The following is a 22,491-nucleotide window of genomic DNA, read 5'->3' as shown; positions in this document are numbered from 1 at the left end:
TGTCGCAGTGTGCAAAGTGCCCCTAAGGGTGCCAATACTTTTATCTGGCCATTTTTGGAGTTTTGTGTGAAATGATCTGATTTTTGTTTCATTCTCTTTTGTGTTTTTTCATTGCAAGCAAAATAAATGAAGATAATAATACCAAAGAATTTGTGATTGCAATCATTTTCAAAAAGAAATTGAGTATTATCTGACAGGATATCAGGGGTGCCAATACTTTTGGCCAGCACTGTATATATCTCAGAATAAGCTCTTTTTGCTGCTTGACAAATAGAAGAAGTGTATGTATTCTTGGCTCCTATCCACTTGGCTCCTTATATTATCCTGTACTTCCTTAAAATAAAGCAGTCATCCTTCTACTCGGATCTGTGGTTCATCTCTGGTCTTGACGTATCTATAAGGGATAAGCAGGTTACCATGCTAACCCCCCCATACCAATCTACCTAAATAAAGACGAGAACCATGACTTTATTGCAGGAATGGCCACAGTTTTATTTAAACGTATATATGTATACCAAAAACTCGTGGCCCAACATGCCACTCAATTGTTAAACTTAACCTTATACATATATACCCGTATAACCAGAAACCCCGATAGATCCATCCGAGAGGCCAACCATCATTCCTAACCCCCCGGCCGTAACCTCCAAACCGGCCCAGAGGACCACCTCGGCCGTGACCACCCGGCCCAAGGTGAGGGGTAACAACGTTCCATCGTTGATTACCCCTACCCAGAACCTGCGGGCCCTCCGCCCACAAGTTCCCATCCAGTCCGAAGCCACTCCCCTTGAGCGACTTCGTACCAACAAACCGACTGTCGGTACTCCCAACCTCTCAGACGGACCTATCACCCAGCTGTGACAGCAACCAAATTGGCAAATCAACCTTGCATTCTCATGTATTCCTCTTTTCTTTGTTTTTTTTTTTTTTTTGAAAAACCATCACTTTTCATTATTTTTTTTTTTTTTTTATAAACATATACATATACATATATCAGGGCGGGCGGGTGGGACACAACTTTCCGGCGACAAAAGGGGAGGTAAACAGTACACCCCCTCTCTTATACCTCCCCAAACTCCCCACCCCTTCCTTGCTCCCCTCCCAATCCCCTTACAGCTCCCTTCCACCAATCCTATAGCCCCATATATCCCCTATCCATGTAAACCAAATTAACCCCTTCCTAATCTGGCACCCTCCCGATCGTCATGGGGTCCGTTCACCCCTATGGGGCTCACTGCCCTTCTTGACGTATCTATAAGGGATAAGCAGGTTACCATGCTAACCCCCCCATACCAATCTACCTAAATAAAGACGAGAACCACGACTTTATTGCAGGAATGGCCACAGTTTTATTTAAACGTATATATGTATACCAAAAACTCGTGGCCCAACATGCCACTCAATTGTTAAACTTAACCTTATACATATATACCCGTATAACCAGAAACCCCGATAGATCCATCCGAGAGGCCAACCATCATTCCTAACCCCCCGGCCGTAACCTCCAAACCGGCCCAGAGGACCACCTCGGCCGTGACCACCCGGCCCAAGGTGAGGGGTAACAACGTTCCATCGTTGATTACCCCTACCCAGAACCTGCGGGCCCTCCGCCCACAAGTTCCCATCCAGTCCGAAGCCACTCCCCTTGAGCGACTTCATACCAACAAACCGACTGTCGGTACTCCCAACCTCTCAGACGGACCTATCACCCCGCCACAGACCGGCCAAGTGACACCCTTACTTGGCCCGGGCCCCCCACACCCCTAGTGCTTGCTCCAGGCCATCCCTCAAACCCAACATCCATAAATCCAGACCCACATCAGTCAGATGAACCCCATCTCTCCTCAGATACTGCTCCGTGGACTCCTCCAATTCTCTATGCCGTACCACCAACCCTCCATTCCTCGCCACAAACCTACCAATTGCCCGGTTCAGCTTGCTCCGAGCCCTATTAATACGGTCCACCGACCTACCAAAACGCCACTGCATCCGAGCTATGATGTCCGACCAACCAATAACTATTCCCGGAAACGCCCTCCACAAATGTAACAGGTCCAGCTTTATGTCCCTTTTCAACTCCCTCGCCGACCTTACTCCCAAATCGTTCCCACCCACGTGCAAAATTAACACATCAGGGTCACGATCCGTACGGCTATAATAAGCCACCTCTGGGCGCACTCTACCCCAAGTCATGCCCCGAATTCCGAGCCACTTTACTCGGGCTTCCGACACCGACACTTCGACCTGCCGACCGTCACGACGCACATCCGCCCGCAACGCTCCCCAATACACATAGGAGTGCCCGAGGATCCACCCAAGGCACGGACCTATAAAATCCAAAAACCACGAATAAAAACAGCAACAGCACAAGAAAAATTACCACAAACCAGCATCAAACACAAACCAGGAATCCCCCCCCCACCCCTGACCCTCACCTGACCAAGTGAGGCCTAATGTACAAACGAAACCTGGAAGACTCCCACCTCCCAATCCGCCGGATACAATCCTCACTCAAACCCCACCTGGAGGCTTCCGTCGCCGCCCCTATCCGAAAGGAGTGAGACCCGTACTCACGTGGCTCCTCCCCCACCCTTGCTAAAGCCATCTTCAGCACCGCATTGAATTGGTACCGCGACAAAGCCAATCCGTCCACATGTCTAAGAAAACGCCAGGAAAAAACGCCCCGCACCTTTAAAAAACTCAGACACTTGTGCCACTGGGCACAACTGGTGCCCCAGCTGACCAATTCACCAATGCGAAAGGCCCCAAAAAACGCCAATACAAAAGCTACTGAAAACAACACCCTCTCATAAGAAGACGAACACAATTCCCCCAAACACCCCACTAAACGAACCAACAATGGCAATGACACCGGACGCCTCATGTCACGCGACTAGGCCCCCTTTCGAAAACCTTTCATTGCCTGCCGCACCAGAACATCCTTAGTCGCGTCCCGAACCCCTTGCATCTGAAACAAGAAGGCCAATGCCGCCAACTTGCCACCAATCACCGAAACGGACCGACCTGCCGAAAACTCCCCACTAATTAACATCAGGACCCCCAACACTCGGCCCTTGTAACCCGACTCCAAAAATTCCCCTCTCTCCAACTCTGCCCAAGCTTGCCACACCGCCTGATATCGGCACCAAGTAGCCTCAGACACCGATCTCCTAATACCCTCAAATGCTATACCGATGCCAGGTCCCACAGCCATTCCGGGCAAGGTTCTCCATCCGCGTCCGCTCCCGGCACCAGCTTCCTGAACCTACAAAACTGAAACCGAGATAGCGCATCAGCCACCTCATTCCGAATCCCTGGCACGTGCCGAGCCACCACGCAAATGTTCAACTCCAAGCATCGCAACACCAGGTGCCATAAATACCCCACAACCGGTGGGGATTTTGCCGACAGTGCATTGATGGAATGCACCACCGCCATGTTGTCACAATGCAAGCAAACCCTTCTTCCGGAAAAAACGGGGCCCCACAACTCGATTGCCACAATGATGGGAAACAATTCCAGGAGCGCCAAATTCCTCACCAAACCTGCTTCCACCCAAAGCCGTGGCCACTTTCCCACACACCAGCGCGTCTGAAAAATTGCCCCAAAACCTGTCGCTCCAGCCGCATCAGTATACAATTCCAACTGGCTATTGGACAAAGCCTCGCTCATCCAAAGGGTCCGACCGTTGTACCGGTCCAAGAACTCCTCCCAAACCAACAAATCCCCTTTCATCACTTTGGTCACTCTGACAAAGTGATTTGGAGCTTTTTACCCCCGCGGTCGCGCTCGCCAGTCTCCTATTAAATATCCGCCCCATCGGCATAATGCGACAAGCGAAATTCAATTTTCCGAGCACTGACTGCAAATCCCGCAACCGCACCTTCTTGGCCTGAGACAAAAACCGCACCGACGCCTTCAAATCCAAAAGCTTCCCCTCCGGCAACCGGCATTCCATCCCAGTGTATCAATTTCGATACCTAAGAAACATAGGGCCGTCACCGGCCCTTCTGTTTTTTCTTTTGCCAACGGAATACCCAGACTCCGCGCGATCCGCTCTAACGTAAACAACAACAAGGAGCAAACCGAAGAGCCCGCCGGACCCACGCAAAAGAAGTCATCCAAATAGTGAATCACTGAATGGACTCCTGCCACCTCCTTGACTACCCATTCCACAAACGTACTGAATGCCTCAAAATAAGCACACGAAATGGAACAGCCCATCGGCAGGCAACTATCCACATAGTATTCACCATCCCACATACACCCTAAGAGATGAAGGCTCTCTGGATGCACCGGGAGTAAACGAAAAGCTGCTTCTACATCCGCCTTTGCCATCAGTGCCCCCCGCCCCGCAACCCTTACCAGCTCCAAGGCCCTATCGAACGATACATAACATACCGCCGACAACTCTGGTGATATCCCATCATTTACCGACAATCCCGCCGGATAAGATAAATGATGAATGAGCCGAAATTTGTTCGGCTCCTTCTTAGGTACCACCCCTAGGGGGGAAATCCGTAAGTTGGAGAACGGCGGGTCCCGGAAGGGGCCCGCCATCCTCCCCAACTCCCACCTCCTTCTGCAGCTTTTCCTTCACCACCGCCGGATGTTCTTTTGCGGACCTCAAGTTTCCCGGGCGAAACACCGGCGCCTCAGATTCAAACGGAATCCGAAAGCCCTCCGTAAAACCACGTTCCAACAACTCCGCCGCCCTAACATCCGGGTATCTATTTAAATAGGGAAGCATCGCCTCTACCCTCACTGGCGTCCTCCCTTTTTCCAGACCCCTCCCCCGCCTTTCCTTTTCCTTTCTTGAAGCACCTGGCCAGAGGGTGGGACCCTTCACATCCGGAACACTCGTGTTTGAACCGACAAGAGGCCCCGAACTTACACTGTCCCTCGTTATACTGCCAACAAGCTCCCTTTTTCTGTCCAGCCGAGGACCCGCCGCTCGCACCCGGGCTCCCGGCACCCCCTCGAAAGGGCTGAACCGGCGCCGTCATTAACCGCATCCACAAAGAAATATCCTTGTGGCCCCACTGGACTCCCGGCCGCAGAGCCTTCCGTTGCCGGAACTGCTCATCATATCTCAACCACCCTAAACCGCCGTACACTCTATACGCTTCCCCTATCGCGTCCATATATCCAAATAGGGCGGAACAATGCTCCGGCTCCTTTTCCCCGATCACACTGGCTAAGATCGCAAAGGCCTGTAGCCAGTTAGTAAACGTCCTCGGGATCAACCGATACCTCCGTTTTTCCTCATCCTCTTTCTCCTTTTTTGTGTCACTGGGTTTCACCTTATCCAAATTAAACTTCTCCAAAGGAAGCAGGGAAAAAATTTCCACGTACTCCCCTTTCCAAATCTTTTCCCTCACCTCCTTTTTTAAATGAACCCCTAACTGACCTTCAAAACACACATAAATTTTGCTACGCGCCCTATCATCCAAACGCACAACCTCATCCTCCTTTTCTTTTTCCCTTTCCACCTCCTTACTCGCACCCACGTCAGCTGCCCCTCCAACCGCCTGTCCCGTCCCTACCGCCGAGGTAGGATCCCGTGTCGCAACCTCGCGCACCGTCGCCTCCGTCTGCACCACCTCCGTGGGGCCCCCCCACGCCCCCACCGGGGCCCCAGGCCCAGTCCGACTAACCCGTTCCGCAGACAACCCCTGCAACACCCCCAAAAGCTCCCCCCAAAACTCCGGGCCCGGCAAACCAGACTGACCGACCGCCCCCACTCCCTGCGCGACGCGTCCCGCAACGGAACCCCCGCCCCCGCCCGCGCTCCCCACAGAATACAACATTTCTGACGTCCGCTCACCAGGCTGCCGTTGCACCGACTCCGGAACAGCCGTGCCACGATCTTCCTGCTGCCGCTCTGTCCGACCTGCCGCTGCCGTTGCTCCTTCTTCCTCGCCGGATTCCGACGAGCTGGCGAAATCCTCAGGGGGGACCAGCGAGGGGACAGCACGCACCTGGCGGCCGTCAACCCCCACGGTCACCGCACCCTGCTCGTCCGGGCGACTCCTGCTGGACCTCTTCCTCTTTGCCCGCCGTGGCGCCCTGCCGCCGTCCTTCCTTGCTGACATCATGACAGACTGCTGCGCCGCTACTTCTCCTGTCGCTCTCAGTGGGCTCCCTCCCTGCCGACTGCAGGAAGGCCGTGCAGAACTTGACCTTCGCTGGGAACACCCCCCAGCCCGATCCTCGCTGGGGGGGACCGTGATTACAGATCTCATCCCCGCCTGCGGGCCACTGTAACCCTCCTCTGATCTCCCCACGTCGCCGCTCCCATCCGCTCCAGCCCTCCGTCCTGGGTCTCTCCCCTGCGGCCTGCAGGGAGTCTCATCCGACCGTCTGGAACGCCGAGCGCCACCCCCAGCCGGCACATCACTGGGGGCTGCTGTGATCATCGCTCCGGTCTGCGGCTGGGCAGGCCGCGGACCGGAAGAGGGCCTCGCAGAGGCTCCGCCCACCCCCGACCCGCGGGATCGCCGACGAGGATTCCTCCCGGTGGCCGGCAGCTCCCCTGGGTGAGTAGCAGGGCTCCGCCTCCCCGGAGGGTCCCCGCAGGGGCTCCTAGACCTCATACTCCCCCTCCAGCTGGGGGAGTAGCGTTCCGGCGGTCGCGCCCGCCGAGCACGTAGCAACGGGCCGGGCGCAGGAGCAGCAGGCAGCGCCGCTCCAGGGCCACAGACCGCCGCCAGCTGCTGCCGCAGAGCATCCACCCCGACTACCTCGGAGGCCCCACGCACCCTCTCAAGCAGCTCAGCTAAGGCAGTCATGGCAGCAGGCAGCACCGACGTCCTGGGGACACAACTTTCCGGCGACAAAAGGGGAGGTAAACAGTACACCCCCTCTCTTATACCTCCCCAAACTCCCCACCCCTTCCTTGCTCCCCTCCCAATCCCCTTACAGCTCCCTTCCACCAATCCTATAGCCCCATATATCCCCTATCCATGTAAACCAAATTAACCCCTTCCTAACCTGGCACCCTCCCGATCGTCATGGGGTCCGTTCACCCCTATGGGGCTCACTGCCCTTCTATCTAGATATACTGCATGCATGCCTGACATTTGACTCACGAGTAGAACTGCAGATGGTTTAAGGTGTGAATGCCTATTTAGATGGCATTGCCCCCTTAATACCTCCTTATCAAGACAGAGAGACTGACAGAGAGAGAAACAGACAGACACAGAAAATAGGCAGACACAGAGGGAGACAGAGAGGGAGAGAGGGATAATGAGAGAGTAGGAGTGATAGAGAGTGGGACAGATACTTAATTACTATCCCTAGCAACGCCGGGTACTATAGCTAATATATATATATATATATATATATATATATATATATAGCGCCCCTGAATATATCAGGGTGCCACGGGGATCCTTATCCAGGGTGCAGAGCCTACCCCCCATGGTTCCAAATTCCTAATAACCGGTGTCACACCATCAGCACTACAATCACACCTCACATCAAATTTGTCAGACACACCAGTGGGTTGGTTAAGCTGGGATAGCGCCACCCACCTGGGCATCAGGCAGACTGGTGGGAGGGAGGAAGTGGAGAGTAGAGCAGTGAGAGCCCTCAAAGAATGAGGAGCTGGGAATTGTAGCTCCCGGGGAGTGAGACCAAGGTTGGGTCGCAGACGGTGGTCCGGGACACAGCGACATTGGAAAGGGTGCAACGGACATAGTCTAGGAGTACTGTCGGCAAGAGAACCCCAAAAGAAATGACCGGTACCGAGCATGGCAGGGTCCAGGACCCTACGTCAGGAGCAGCTTCATCCGTCCTGATAATTAACCTGGGAGGGAGAGTATCTTCCCGATCTTCCCTAGGAGCTCAGAGATTGAAGGCATCAGCACAATGCGGGGGATAGGGTTTCCCAGAAAAGCAATCCAACTGAAATTTCAAGTGCCAGCCATCAAGAGCACAGCTGCCATACACAGAGGTAGCAGGGCCCCAACAGCTTCACGCCAAGGGGCCACAACGAACACTAAAATTGTGCATGGAGGCAAAGGTCCGGACTATCAAGTGACACCAGTGGGAGCGGATACCTGGACGGGCTCCCCTGTAGTGAATAGATGCACAGAGACTTTGGTTTATCTTCAGTGTGTGTCTGCTTTGTAATCTTCATCAAGCACCACGACTACCACAGTGAGTACTCTGTTTCCCCAGCACCCTATACTCCCCAGCATTCACCAAAACCCCAGAGGCCGGGGCCTTCCCTACCTGCGGAGGGACTGACACCTTGCTGCCCCACACCATCTGCCCCGAGCGGTACTCCCCTTACCGCAACCTGCAGGTGGCATTACGAACATTTATCCCCTGTAAATACCCCCTTACCAAATGTCCGGAGACCCTTGAGCCACAGCAACCCCGGATCCGAGCAGTTTGACTGCTGCAGGGGCTGCACACCTTAAATTTCTGGCGTCATGAACAGGATAAGAACTGGACCCACTAACCCGGGTGACGTGCACCTTGCAAAACTGTCCAAATCTGAATTGTGGCTGTTAATTTGCTTCGCCGTCATCTTTGGCGCCTAAAACAACATTTGCGTCATCATCCCCAGCCAAAGGGCGTGAAGCCGAAGCCCCGACTCTCGTCCTGAAAGCGCGGCCGGATGTCAAGCTGCCACCAGGGGGGCCGGAGCTCTGCAGCAGAAGACACAACACAGAGCAACAAGAACCAAAAAGCAGATACACAGCATGTGCTTGTACACTGCCTCACAGCACAGCTGGGGAGCAGAGCAGCGGGGCGTGCGAGGAATGGTCAGGCAGGCTGAATCAAACACAATGCAGGCAGAAGGAGGACCGGAGGAAAGAACAGAAGCGGAGTCGAGGTTAGGCCAAGGTCAGTACCAGAGGAAGCAACCGAGTGGGGAAGTAGGAGAGGGGACAGAGGAATGGGGGAATGACTAGGGGACGGAACACAGACAGGGCACAGGGGGCACAGGCACAGACGGATCAGGATAACACTTACAGGACCAGCAATCACAGGCAAAGCAACGCTAAGCTTATAGCCGGCGCTGGTTCACAGGAGATGTTAGTTTTTAAATCATCCAAGCTCCAAAAGTGAGGCTCGGGAGAAGGCTCCGCTCCCTAGCCATGTGGACGGGGAGGTGGAACCGTGACACCGGAAACCTGTAGTGGCCGGACCCAGATGTTCTCAGAGATACCCTTTAACCAGAGAGCTTGGTGACGAAAACCAAAAGGGAGCAGGAAGATGTCGGCGCCGGATGATGGGAGCGTAGTAGCGCTTCCCCTGCTAGATCTAGGTAACGCGGACACAGCGGGGGGCGCTCCGGTCGCATGAGCGGTAGAGTCCGAGGCCGAAGTGGCCGCGCCAATAATGCCGATCACCTTACCTTATGTACCCGGTGCCGCCTAGTTACCTCAGTCTGATAGCCGACCTGATGCCTTGCAGGGATTCAAGAGGAAGATCTGCACTGTCCTAGATATGTATGCAATGACCAATCGGCAGCGAGCATCTGTGGTACTCGGACAGTTAAGAGGCACTGCCGAGCTGGAGATAGAGAACTGGACAGATCAGGATCGGCCCTCGGTACCCGCCATCTTTGAAAGATTGAATACCGCATTTGAGACCCGCACTGAGGCTGAGCTGAGGATGAGATTTTACAGATGCAAATAGCGCCCCCAGGACAGCATTAGAGACTATGCCGTAAGATTGCAAGCGGCACTGCGGACTTTGAAACTGGTTAACACCATCAGTGAGCAGGAAGGGAATAAGATGCTTGTCGAGCAGTTCCTGCAGGGCCTGTTGTCAGTGGAAGACCGCAAGCAGCTACGGCTGTGGCCCCTGGAACATCCTGCAATGGACTTTGCCGTTTTGAAGGACCGGGCCATCGAGGCTTTGCAACCTCCAGAGGCTACTGACTCTCTCCCACCGTCCTGGCAAGCCGGCACCTCTCCTCAACAGGTGCAGCCTCCTGCCCTAGCGTTTCCAGAGCCAAAACCTCCGGCAGTGACTTTTGGGCGTTTCCAGTGATTTATCTTTACAGGTGCAGTAGCTGAGCAACGACGTCGCCAGGATCCTAAAGGCGATGCAGATCCAACCAAAGACCAAGCCGGCGGAGAAGATCCAGCTCGCTGACTGCCCGGGGGATGTTCCTTGGATGAGAGGAAGGACCTCGACGTACAGAGGAAGGAACAGCGACTGATATGGACAGCTTGACTGTTATAAGTGTAATAAGACTGGTCATTATGCTTGGTACTGTCCTTTAAACAGGCAACCCCTGGGGCCAAGGGCCAATCCCCAGGAATAAACCAACAAGGCCCAGCGGACTGACGGGAGCAGTATGTGGGAGGCAGGCCCATCGTTTCTCTCACCCTGGATGGGATCCCGACCTCCGCACTCCTAGATACCGGTTCTCAGGTAACAACAATATCCCATACCCTGTACAAGAAATTCTGGTCAGATGACGAACTCACCCCGCCAGATCAAGGCCTCACCATCTATACCATAAATGGGTTACCAGTGACTCAAATCGGGTTCAAGGAGGTGACCATTAAGGTGGGCCGGGTGGAGTTAGAGCATCAAGGACTCATAGTAGTACAGAATGACCCTAGTGACCGGAACCCTAAAATGATTTTGGGCACAAATGTCATTGAGAATTGTATGGGGGAAGTACTAATTTTACTTTGACAGCTCTCTGAAACTGCAGGAACAGGGCGACAGCGGGTCCTGCAACGGTAAATCCAAGCCCTCCTGCAGCGGCAACAGGTAAATTTATCTGGTGAAGAAATTGGTGGTGTGCGGGTGATGGATGCAGCCCCTCTTGTAGTGCCCCCGCGGAGTGAAATGATGATATGGTGCAGGGCAGCTGTAGGTTTCCGTGGACAAGATTATCAGGCAGTGGTGGAGTCCCTGCACTCAGAACACTGGCCCACAGTCTTGACAAAAGGGAAGGTATGGACTCGGCACAATTTCCTTAAAAATATCTTAAGTCCTTTATTAATAATCTTCTTAAAAAGTCAGCCAAAACGCTTATTCTTCAGAGAGGTTTTGATGGGGGGGTCCTTAACAAAAGAATACAAGAACACCTTTTGGTGGACAATCCCATTTGTCCCATATTCCAAGGTCTCCCCAAGACCCATAAGGACGTCTTTCCTCCACCCCTACGCCCAATCGTTGCTAGTATCGGTTCCTTGTCCAGCTGCCTATCGGATTGGCTGGACAGTATATTACAACCCCTAGCCAGACGTACCACCGGATATGTCAGGGACACCAAAAGTCTGTTGCAAAATCTGGATGATATGACATGGACCAGAAATTCATATTGGATTATGAGTGATGTCAACTCACTCTACCCAAGCATCCCCCATGACCAGGCCCTTCAGGCACTTCATTTTCACCTGGAAAAATACAGCTCACTTGATTGTGCTCATAAGGAATTCATATTGATGGCAACAGACTTCTTGTTAAAACATAATTTTTTTCAATTCAATAATGCTTATTATTTACAGGTCTCGGGTTGCCCAATGGGAGCTAGCTTTTCGTGTGCCTTAGCAAACCTCTACATGTCATTTTGGGAGGAATATTACATACATACAGACAATAATCCCTATCTCAGGCGGCATATCCGGTGGTACGCCAGGTACATTGATGATCTGGTGTTCATCTGTGACAAACAGATGGACATAGAGCCCCTTGATCTGTCCCTTGCCTTGAAGGAATACTTGAATAATAACTCCCTCAATTTGACTTTTACCGTGAATTACTTTGAAAACACGGCACCATTCTTGATAGTCTAGGAGTACTGTCGGCAAGAGAACCCCAAAAGAAATGACCGGTACCGAGCATGGCAGGGTCCAGGACCCTACGTCAGGAGCAGCTTCATCCGTCCTGATAATTAACCTGGGAGGGAGAGTATCTTCCCGATCTTCCCTAGGAGCTCAGAGATTGAAGGCATCAGCACAATGCGGGGGATAGGGTTTCCCAGAAAAGCAATCCAACTGAAATTTCAAGTGCCAGCCATCAAGAGCACAGCTGCCATACACAGAGGTAGCAGGGCCCCAACAGCTTCACGCCAAGGGGCCACAACGAACACTAAAATTGTGCATGGAGGCAAAGGTCCGGACTATCAAGTGACACCAGTGGGAGCGGATACCTGGACGGGCTCCCCTGTAGTGAATAGATGCACAGAGACTTTGGTTTATCTTCAGTGTGTGTCTGCTTTGTAATCTTCATCAAGCACCACGACTACCACAGTGAGTACTCTGTTTCCCCAGCACCCTATACTCCCCAGCATTCACCAAAACCCCAGAGGCCGGGGCCTTCCCTACCTGCGGAGGGACTGACACCTTGCTGCCCCACACCATCTGCCCCGAGCGGTACTCCCCTTACCGCAACCTGCAGGTGGCATTACGAACATTTATCCCCTGTAAATACCCCCTTACCAAATGTCCGGAGACCCTTGAGCCACAGCAACCCCGGATCCGAGCAGTTTGACTGCTGCAGGGGCTGCACACCTTAAATTTCTGGCGTCATGAACAGGATAAGAACTGGACCCACTAACCCGGGTGACGTGCACCTTGCAAAACTGTCCAAATCTGAATTGTGGCTGTTAATTTGCTTCGCCGTCATCTTTGGCGCCTAAAACAACATTTGCGTCATCATCCCCAGCCAAAGGGCGTGAAGCCGAAGCCCCGACTCTCGTCCTGAAAGCGCGGCCGGATGTCAAGCTGCCACCAGGGGGGCCGGAGCTCTGCAGCAGAAGACACAACACAGAGCAACAAGAACCAAAAAGCAGATACACAGCATGTGCTTGTACACTGCCTCACAGCACAGCTGGGGAGCAGAGCAGCGGGGCGTGCGAGGAATGGTCAGGCAGGCTGAATCAAACACAATGCAGGCAGAAGGAGGACCGGAGGAAAGAACAGAAGCGGAGTCGAGGTTAGGCCAAGGTCAGTACCAGAGGAAGCAACCGAGTGGGGAAGTAGGAGAGGGGACAGAGGAATGGGGGAATGACTAGGGGACGGAACACAGACAGGGCACGGGGGCACAGGCACAGACGGATCAGGATAACACTTACAGGACCAGCAATCACAGGCAAAGCAACGCTAAGCTTATAGCCGGCGCTGGTTCACAGGAGATGTTAGTTTTTAAATCATCCAAGCTCCAAAAGTGAGGCTCGGGAGAAGGCTCCGCTCCCTAGCCATGTGGACGGGGAGGTGGAACCGTGACACCGGAAACCTGTAGTGGCCGGACCCAGATGTTCTCAGAGATACCCTTTAACCAGAGAGCTTGGTGACGAAAACCAAAAGGGAGCAGGAAGATGTCGGCGCCGGATGATGGGAGCGTAGTAGCGCTTCCCCTGCTAGATCTAGGTAACGCGGACACAGCGGGGGGCGCTCCGGTCGCATGAGCGGTAGAGTCCGAGGCCGAAGTGGCCGCGCCAATAATGCCGATCACCTTACCTTATGTACCCGGTGCCGCCTAGTTACCTCAGTCTGATAGCCGACCTGATGCCTTGCAGGGATTCAAGAGGAAGATCTGCACTGTCCTAGATATGTATGCAATGACCAATCGGCAGCGAGCATCTGTGGTACTCGGACAGTTAAGAGGCACTGCCGAGCTGGAGATAGAGAACTGGACAGATCAGGATCGGCCCTCGGTACCCGCCATCTTTGAAAGATTGAATACCGCATTTGAGACCCGCACTGAGGCTGAGCTGAGGATGAGATTTTACAGATGCAAATAGCGCCCCCAGGACAGCATTAGAGACTATGCCGTAAGATTGCAAGCGGCACTGCGGACTTTGAAACTGGTTAACACCATCAGTGAGCAGGAAGGGAATAAGATGCTTGTCGAGCAGTTCCTGCAGGGCCTGTTGTCAGTGGAAGACCGCAAGCAGCTACGGCTGTGGCCCCTGGAACATCCTGCAATGGACTTTGCCGTTTTGAAGGACCGGGCCATCGAGGCTTTGCAACCTCCAGAGGCTACTGACTCTCTCCCACCGTCCTGGCAAGCCGGCACCTCTCCTCAACAGGTGCAGCCTCCTGCCCTAGCGTTTCCAGAGCCAAAACCTCCGGCAGTGACTTTTGGGCGTTTCCAGTGATTTATCTTTACAGGTGCAGTAGCTGAGCAACGACGTCGCCAGGATCCTAAAGGCGATGCAGATCCAACCAAAGACCAAGCCGGCGGAGAAGATCCAGCTCGCTGACTGCCCGGGGGATGTTCCTTGGATGAGAGGAAGGACCTCGACGTACAGAGGAAGGAACAGCGACTGATATGGACAGCTTGACTGTTATAAGTGTAATAAGACTGGTCATTATGCTTGGTACTGTCCTTTAAACAGGCAACCCCTGGGGCCAAGGGCCAATCCCCAGGAATAAACCAACAAGGCCCAGCGGACTGACGGGAGCAGTATGTGGGAGGCAGGCCCATCGTTTCTCTCACCCTGGATGGGATCCCGACCTCCGCACTCCTAGATACCGGTTCTCAGGTAACAACAATATCCCATACCCTGTACAAGAAATTCTGGTCAGATGACGAACTCACCCCGCCAGATCAAGGCCTCACCATCTATACCATAAATGGGTTACCAGTGACTCAAATCGGGTTCAAGGAGGTGACCATTAAGGTGGGCCGGGTGGAGTTAGAGCATCAAGGACTCATAGTAGTACAGAATGACCCTAGTGACCGGAACCCTAAAATGATTTTGGGCACAAATGTCATTGAGAATTGTATGGGGGAAGTACTAATTTTACTTTGACAGCTCTCTGAAACTGCAGGAACAGGGCGACAGCGGGTCCTGCAACGGTAAATCCAAGCCCTCCTGCAGCGGCAACAGGTAAATTTATCTGGTGAAGAAATTGGTGGTGTGCGGGTGATGGATGCAGCCCCTCTTGTAGTGCCCCCGCGGAGTGAAATGATGATATGGTGCAGGGCAGCTGTAGGTTTCCGTGGACAAGATTATCAGGCAGTGGTGGAGTCCCTGCACTCAGAACACTGGCCCACAGTCTTGACAAAAGGGAAGGTATGGACTCGGCACAATTTCCTTAAAAATATCTTAAGTCCTTTATTAATAATCTTCTTAAAAAGTCAGCCAAAACGCTTATTCTTCAGAGAGGTTTTGATGGGGGGGTCCTTAACAAAAGAATACAAGAACACCTTTTGGTGGACAATCCCATTTGTCCCATATTCCAAGGTCTCCCCAAGACCCATAAGGACGTCTTTCCTCCACCCCTACGCCCAATCGTTGCTAGTATCGGTTCCTTGTCCAGCTGCCTATCGGATTGGCTGGACAGTATATTACAACCCCTAGCCAGACGTACCACCGGATATGTCAGGGACACCAAAAGTCTGTTGCAAAATCTGGATGATATGACATGGACCAGAAATTCATATTGGATTATGAGTGATGTCAACTCACTCTACCCAAGCATCCCCCATGACCAGGCCCTTCAGGCACTTCATTTTCACCTGGAAAAATACAGCTCACTTGATTGTGCTCATAAGGAATTCATATTGATGGCAACAGACTTCTTGTTAAAACATAATTTTTTTCAATTCAATAATGCTTATTATTTACAGGTCTCGGGTTGCCCAATGGGAGCTAGCTTTTCGTGTGCCTTAGCAAACCTCTACATGTCATTTTGGGAGGAATATTACATACATACAGACAATAATCCCTATCTCAGGCGGCATATCCGGTGGTACGCCAGGTACATTGATGATCTGGTGTTCATCTGTGACAAACAGATGGACATAGAGCCCCTTGATCTGTCCCTTGCCTTGAAGGAATACTTGAATAATAACTCCCTCAATTTGACTTTTACCGTGAATTACTTTGAAAACACGGCACCATTCTTGGATGTTCTCCTTATGGGCAATGATTAGTGATGAGCGAGTACGCTTGTCACTACTCGGTACTCGCACGAGTATCACTGTACTCAGGCTACTCAGCGGGTACCGAGTAATTTCGCGATACTCGTGCTGTACTCGTAGTCTTCATCCCTACATGTCGGCGCTCTTTTGAGAGCCAGCTCTCATGCAGGGATTGGCTGGCAGACCACTGCAACGCCACAGCCCTGTTAGTTGTGGAATTGCAGTGATTGGCCGGCCCGCACAGCGTGACCAAGCCTTTATACCGGCGGGCGCGCTGTGCTCTGCACACAGCCATATCGTATTCTCTGATTTCCCCGCCCACAGGCGCCTATGATTGGTTGCAGTGAGACACGCCCCCACGCTGAGTGACAGGTGTCTCACTGCACCCAATCACAGCAGCTGGTGGGCGTGTGTATACTGTGCAGTGAAATAAATAATTAAATAATTAAAAAAAACGGCGTGCGGTCCCCCCAATTTTAATACCAGCCACATAAAGCCATACGGCTGAAGGCTGGTATTCTCAGGATGGGGAGCTACACGTTATGGGGAGCCGCCCAGCCTAACAATATCAGTCAGCAGCTGCCCAGAATTGCCGCATACATTAGATGCGACAGTTCTGGGACTGTACCCAGCTCTTCCCGATTTGCCCTGGTGCGTTGGCAAATCGGGGTAATAAGGAGTTAATGGCAGCCCATAGCTGCCACTAAATCCTAGATTAATCATATCAGGCGTCTCCCCGAGATACCTTCCATGATTAATCTGTAGGTTACAGTAAATATACACACACACACCTGAAAAAATCATTTATTAGAAATAAAAAACACAAACCAATTCCCTCGTAACCAATTTAATAAGCCCCAAAAAGCCCTCCATGTCCGGCGTAATCCAGGATGGTCCAGCGTCGCTTCCAGCTCTGCTGCATGAAGGTGACCAGAGCTGCAGAAGACACCGCCGCTCCTGTCAGCTTCACACAGCAACTGAGGTGAGTAGCGCGATCAGCTGAGCTGTCACTGAGGTCACTCGCGGCCACCTCAGTTGCTGTGTGGAGGTGTCAGGAGCGGCGGCGGAGTTTAGTGAACAGCTGTGCAGCGCCGCGGCAGTGATCGGGGAACGGTAAGTATGAGAGAATGGGGAGACTGACCGACAGACTGTGAGAGGGGGACAGACAAGACAGAGAGAGACGACAGACAGACAGAGAGACCGACCGACGGACTGAGGGAGATAGAATGAAAAAAAAAAAATGACCGACATCGCTAGTAAAAAGCACAAAACGTGCGTTTTGGACATCGGAGTGCCACACAATGTTTTCACGTAAAATCTTTCATGTTATCTCAAAAGGAAACATACACCAGCTCTATCTCACTATTGGGTATGTGCCCTTAACATTTCTGCCATGAAAATTCATTTTGGTGTCATTTTGGAAGGTTTTCTGGTGAGTCTGTAAAAATGGCATAAAAGAAGGACAAAATTGTTCACAGCTGTGACTTTTGAGTGATAAATGCTTCAAGGGGTCTTCCCCATGCTGTTGCCATGTCATTTGAGCACTCTTCTGAGACTTTTGCAACATTTTTAGGGTTTCTACCTGCTGCCGGGGGGGTCATTTCATAAAAATACTCGGGTCTCCCATAGGATAACATTGGGCTCGGTGCTCGGGCCGAGTACACGAGTATCTTGGGATGCTCGGCCCGAGCCTCGAGCACCCGAGCTTTTTGGTACTCGCTCATCACTAGCAATGATATTACAGGCAGAATAGAAACATCTCTATACCATAAGGCTATTAGTGGTAACACCACTTTACATGCAGGTAGTTGCCATGTTGCCTACACGGTTCGTAACTTACCAGTGGGGGAATACCTGCGGGCAAGAAGACTTTGTTCTTCTGAGTTATCTTACTGCAAGGAAGCCGAAAACATTGATAAAAGGCTCAAGAAGAGGGGTTATGGGGGTCCCTCTCTCAGTAGAGCACGGAATATAGTGGATAATAGACCCAGGGCGTCCCTGTTGGAGGATAGGCAGGATTCTCAAGACCATACTAGTCGCATTACATTTTCAACACCCTATAGTATTGATTTTCCACAAATAAAAAAGACCCTGCTCAAATTTATCCCTATATTGCAGCAAGACAAGGAGGTGGACCATATTTTGTCTACAGGCATTAATGTAGTGGCTAAGAGGGCAAAAACTATTGGCAACATCATTTCACCCAGCTATTATACATCTATCAATAGAAAACAAACATGGCTAAGTACAGTGGGTTCTTACCGTTGTGGCTCTAGTAGATGCGGCCTTTGCCGCTTTATGATAGCAGTCCGAACATTTCAAGGGAGCAATGGTGACACCTACAAAATTGCATCTTTTCTCAATTACTCCTCTACACATGTCATTTATAAAGCCTCTTGCCAAACTTGCCATATGGACTATATAGGTTGTACTTTTAGAGACCTCAGAGTCCGCATATCGGAACATCTGAGACCTGCACCCCCCACTTCATCCATTTTGGAAACTGAACCGAAGAAAAAGCGTTCCTCATCGGGTCTCACCCGTCATTTCATGGAGTTACATAAAGGAGATTTTACTCCATTGAGTGTAATAGCGATAGAACACATTTCCAGGCCCCCTCGCGGCGGCGATTGGTTTGCCCTCCTGCTGCAGGCGGAGGCTAAATGGATTCTCAAATTAAACACACGTCAACCGGCAGGTCTGAACTTTAGCTCAGACCTGCGGTATATTATTTGACCTCCATCCGTCATCATGCCCCTTCCAGCCCCCCCCTCCCTCCCTCCCCACATTGTAAAAGACCCATCCGCTGTGTGAGTATTGCCTGCGCTGACACATTGTAACGGACCCATCCGCAGTGTGAGTATTGCCTGCACTGACACATTGTAACGGACCCATCCATTGTGTGGGGATTGCCTGTGCTGACACATTGGGATGGACCCATCTGCTGTGTGGGGATTGCCTGCACTGACACATTGTGACGGACCCATCCGCTGTGTGATGATTGTCTGCACTGACACATTGCAACAGATCTATCCGCTGTGTGGTGACTGCCTACACTGACACATTGTGACAGACCCATCCGCTGTGTGGGGATTGCCTGCGCTGACACATTGTAACGGACCCATCCGCAGTGTGGGGATTGCCTGCACTGACACATTGTAACGGACTCATCCGCTGTGTGAGGATCGCCTGCACTGACACATTGTAACAGACCCATCCGCAGTGTGAGGATCGCCTGCGCTGACACATTGTAATGGACCCATCCGCAGTGTGGGGATTGCCTGCACTGACACATTGTAACGGACTCATCCGCTGTGTGAGGATCGCCTGCACTGAGACATTGTAACAGACCCATCCGCAGTGTGAGGATCGCCTGCGCTGACACATTGTAACAGGTTCATACGCTGTGTGGGGATTGCCTGCGCTGACACATTGTAACAGATTCATCCGCTGTGTGGGGATTGCCTGCGCTGACACATTGTAACAGATTCATCCGCTGTGTGGGGATTGCCTGCGCTGACACATTGTAACAGATTCATCCGCTGTGTGAGGATCGCCTGCACTGAGACATTGTAACAGACCCATCCGCAGTGTGAGGATCGCCTGCGCTGACACATTGTAACAGATTCATCCGCTGTGTGAGTATTGCCTGCGCTGACACATTGTAACAGATTCATCCGCTGTGTGAGGATTGCCTGTGCCGACACATTGTAATAGACACCCCCCCACCTCCCCTCCTCTGTAACATAATGTTATATATACAATTTAGCATTTACCCATTATGAACTCCATGAAAATGAAAATGTGCGTTTCTTACTTATGGATTAATGAATATCTCCTCTGGTACTGTTGTATGTGTTTTTCCATGTCACAAATAGGAGAGTATTTCCAGCTACTATGTGTCAGATTGTTCAGAGGTTTATCATTTTATGCTATAATGATATATTGTTGTGGAATATTTACGGTTGTTTAACCCTGTGCTCACCACTGCCACTACTATCAGCATTGTGGGTTGTTTTTTTTTTTTACATAAATCTATATGTGACGATGTTGGACACATAGGTTTGACCTGATGAGATCAGAACATGATTTCTTAAATGATATACCGTAAAAAATATTAGACACACACATTACCACTCCCCCCATTACATATTCTTTATACCTGTTATTATCTCACATATGGAGATGGAGGAGAGGAAAGTAAGTTTAAATCCCCATTTCAATAAATATATGCCTTAACACATTTCATTAGATATTTGTGAACGTACATATACGTACACGGTTTCCTTTTTTTTTTTTTTCTCGGCTTATGTTCACCTGATCGTTGATTGCAACACCCCCCCCCCCCCCCCTCCCCTTACCTTTCCTGTTCCCTTGAGCTTCCACACCCATGGCTGATATTCACATATATATCCAGGTTCTGGCTACATACAGGTAAACTTATGATTAAGGACTTACTTGCTTTTATTACCATGTCCGAAACGCGTTAAGTTTTTCCCTGTACGATATCCTTGTGCATGCATTTTGGTTGACTTTTTAAGAAGATTATTAATAAAGGACTTAAGATATTTTTAAGGAAATTGTGCCGAGTCCATACCTTCCCTTTTTTCTCCTGCATTATATCGGTGTGGACTGACCGGGGGACTCTGAGCACCCAACTGGTGGATATAGCAGTGGATGACAGGTGAGCTGTTAACCCTTTCCTCCACAGTCTTGACAGCCAGAGGAGTGGTTGATGTCCGTAAGGGAAGCGCGCCCGTGCGAGTGTTGAATTGCTTAGAAGAGGGGGTTAAGTTGCCCAGATATGCCACTATTGCCAAACTGTTCACAGTAGATACAGATTCCATCCAGGCAGTAGAATCCCTAAGCACACCAGATCAGTCAGCCCGTGACAACCCCCAGGGTCAGCCGGAGAAATGGTGTCAGGAGTTACATGTAGGTACTGACTTCACACCTCCACATAAGAAACAAGGGGTTTACAGGGTAGAACAGGAGTATGAGCAAGTCTTTAGCAAACATCCATTAGACTTTGGGAGGGTGAAAGGGGTACAACACCATATACCCACAGGTGCACATCCACCCATTAAAGAAAGGTACATGCCTATACCACCCGCTCATTACCAAAGTGCCAAGGAGATGTTGAGGAACATGAAGGAGGCATCATCAGGGATAGTTGCAGCCCCTGGGCAGCTCCACTGGTTCTGGTTAAGAAGAAGGACAGCACTATGGAATGTGCGTGGACTACAGGCAAATCAATAAAATCCCCCCCAAGGATGCCTATCCGCTACCCCGTATTGAAGAATCATTGGCTGCATTGAAATCTGTAAATTACTTCTCGACACTTGATCTCATCAGTGGCTATTGGCAAGTGTCTGTTGCCGAAGAGGACCGTGAGAAGACTGCCTTTGCCACCCCGATGGGATTATGCGAGTTCAATAGCATGCCATTCGGGCTGTGCAATTCACCGGGAACGTTTCAGAGACTCATGGAATGTTGCTTGGGCCACTGCAACTTCGAAACTGTCCTGCTTTACCTGAATGATGTAATCGTGTATTCCAAAACATACGTAGAGCATCTGGACCATCTGGCGGAAGTATTCAAAGCCTTATCCAGGTATGGGATGAAGCTAAAACCCTCTAAGTGCCACCTACTGAAACCTAAGGTCCTGTACCTGGGGCATGTGGTTAGGGCTGAGGGCGTGGCACCGGATCCCGAGAAGATCACGGCTATCCAGAACTAGCCAAGGCCCAATACTGTCAAGGAGGTGTGGCAGTTCCTTGGTCTGATTGGGTAATACCGCAGGTTTGTGAAAGGCTACACCAAGATGTTGTCTCCCTTGCAAGATCTACTGGTTGGACAACCAAAGCATGGCAAGACTTCTGGTCCTCCAGTCACGTGGGGTGAGAAACTGGAAGATTCCTTCAGCCGGATGAAGTCAGCTCTGACAGGATATGAGATCCTAGCATATCCCGACTACGGTCTCCCTTTTGTGCTGTACACAGATGCCAGCAATGTGGGATTGGGAGCTGTCTTGTCCCAGGTGCAGAATGGCAAGGAGAAGGTGATTGCGTACGCAAGCAGAAAACTCCGTCCAACAGAGAGGAATCCTGAGAATTACAGTTCTTTCAAGCTGGAGTTCTTGGCGCTTGTCTGGGCCATGACGGAGAGTTTTAAACACTACCTGGCTTCTACAAAATTCACTGTGTACACAGACAACAACCCCTTGACCCACCTGGACACGCCGAAGCTTGGAGCACTGGAGCAATGTTGGGTAGCATGGCTGGCAAACTACGACTTCACTATAAAGTATAGAGCCGGTCACAAGAACGCCAATGCTGATGCGTTGTCCAGAATGCCTCATTTGCCTGATGATGGGAGAGATGAAGACGACCTGGAGGAGATTGAATTACCTGCTTTCCATTGACCTGACAGCATGGAGAAACCTCAATCTCACAGCAGTCAGCAGGAAGCAATCTTCAATCCAGTACCCCATCATGGTTGGCAAAAAGCGCAAGATAATGATCCTGGCATCTGGAATCAACTGCCCGAAGGAGGCACAGAAATTGTGGAAGGAAAGAAGCCAGTTGTACCTTCATAGATGCAAGCTGTGCAGAAGTCTCATTAATCCCAAGA

At 51.2% G+C, this 22,491-nt stretch overlaps 1 protein-coding gene across 1 annotated transcript in view; it reads right to left on the bottom strand.

Moving 5' to 3' along the window:
• The window catches only part of KMO (kynurenine 3-monooxygenase), a 1,795,071-nt gene that overhangs the window by 954,159 nt on the left and 818,421 nt on the right, over positions 1 to 22,491 (bottom strand). The window lies entirely within an intron of this gene.

Source organism: Anomaloglossus baeobatrachus, chromosome 3 (genome assembly GCF_048569485.1).
Source record: "Anomaloglossus baeobatrachus isolate aAnoBae1 chromosome 3, aAnoBae1.hap1, whole genome shotgun sequence".
In the NCBI taxonomy this organism is placed as follows: Eukaryota; Metazoa; Chordata; class Amphibia; order Anura; family Aromobatidae; genus Anomaloglossus; species Anomaloglossus baeobatrachus.
Note: the sequence above shows the minus strand (reverse complement) of the source record. Positions and strands in the feature narration are given on the sequence as shown.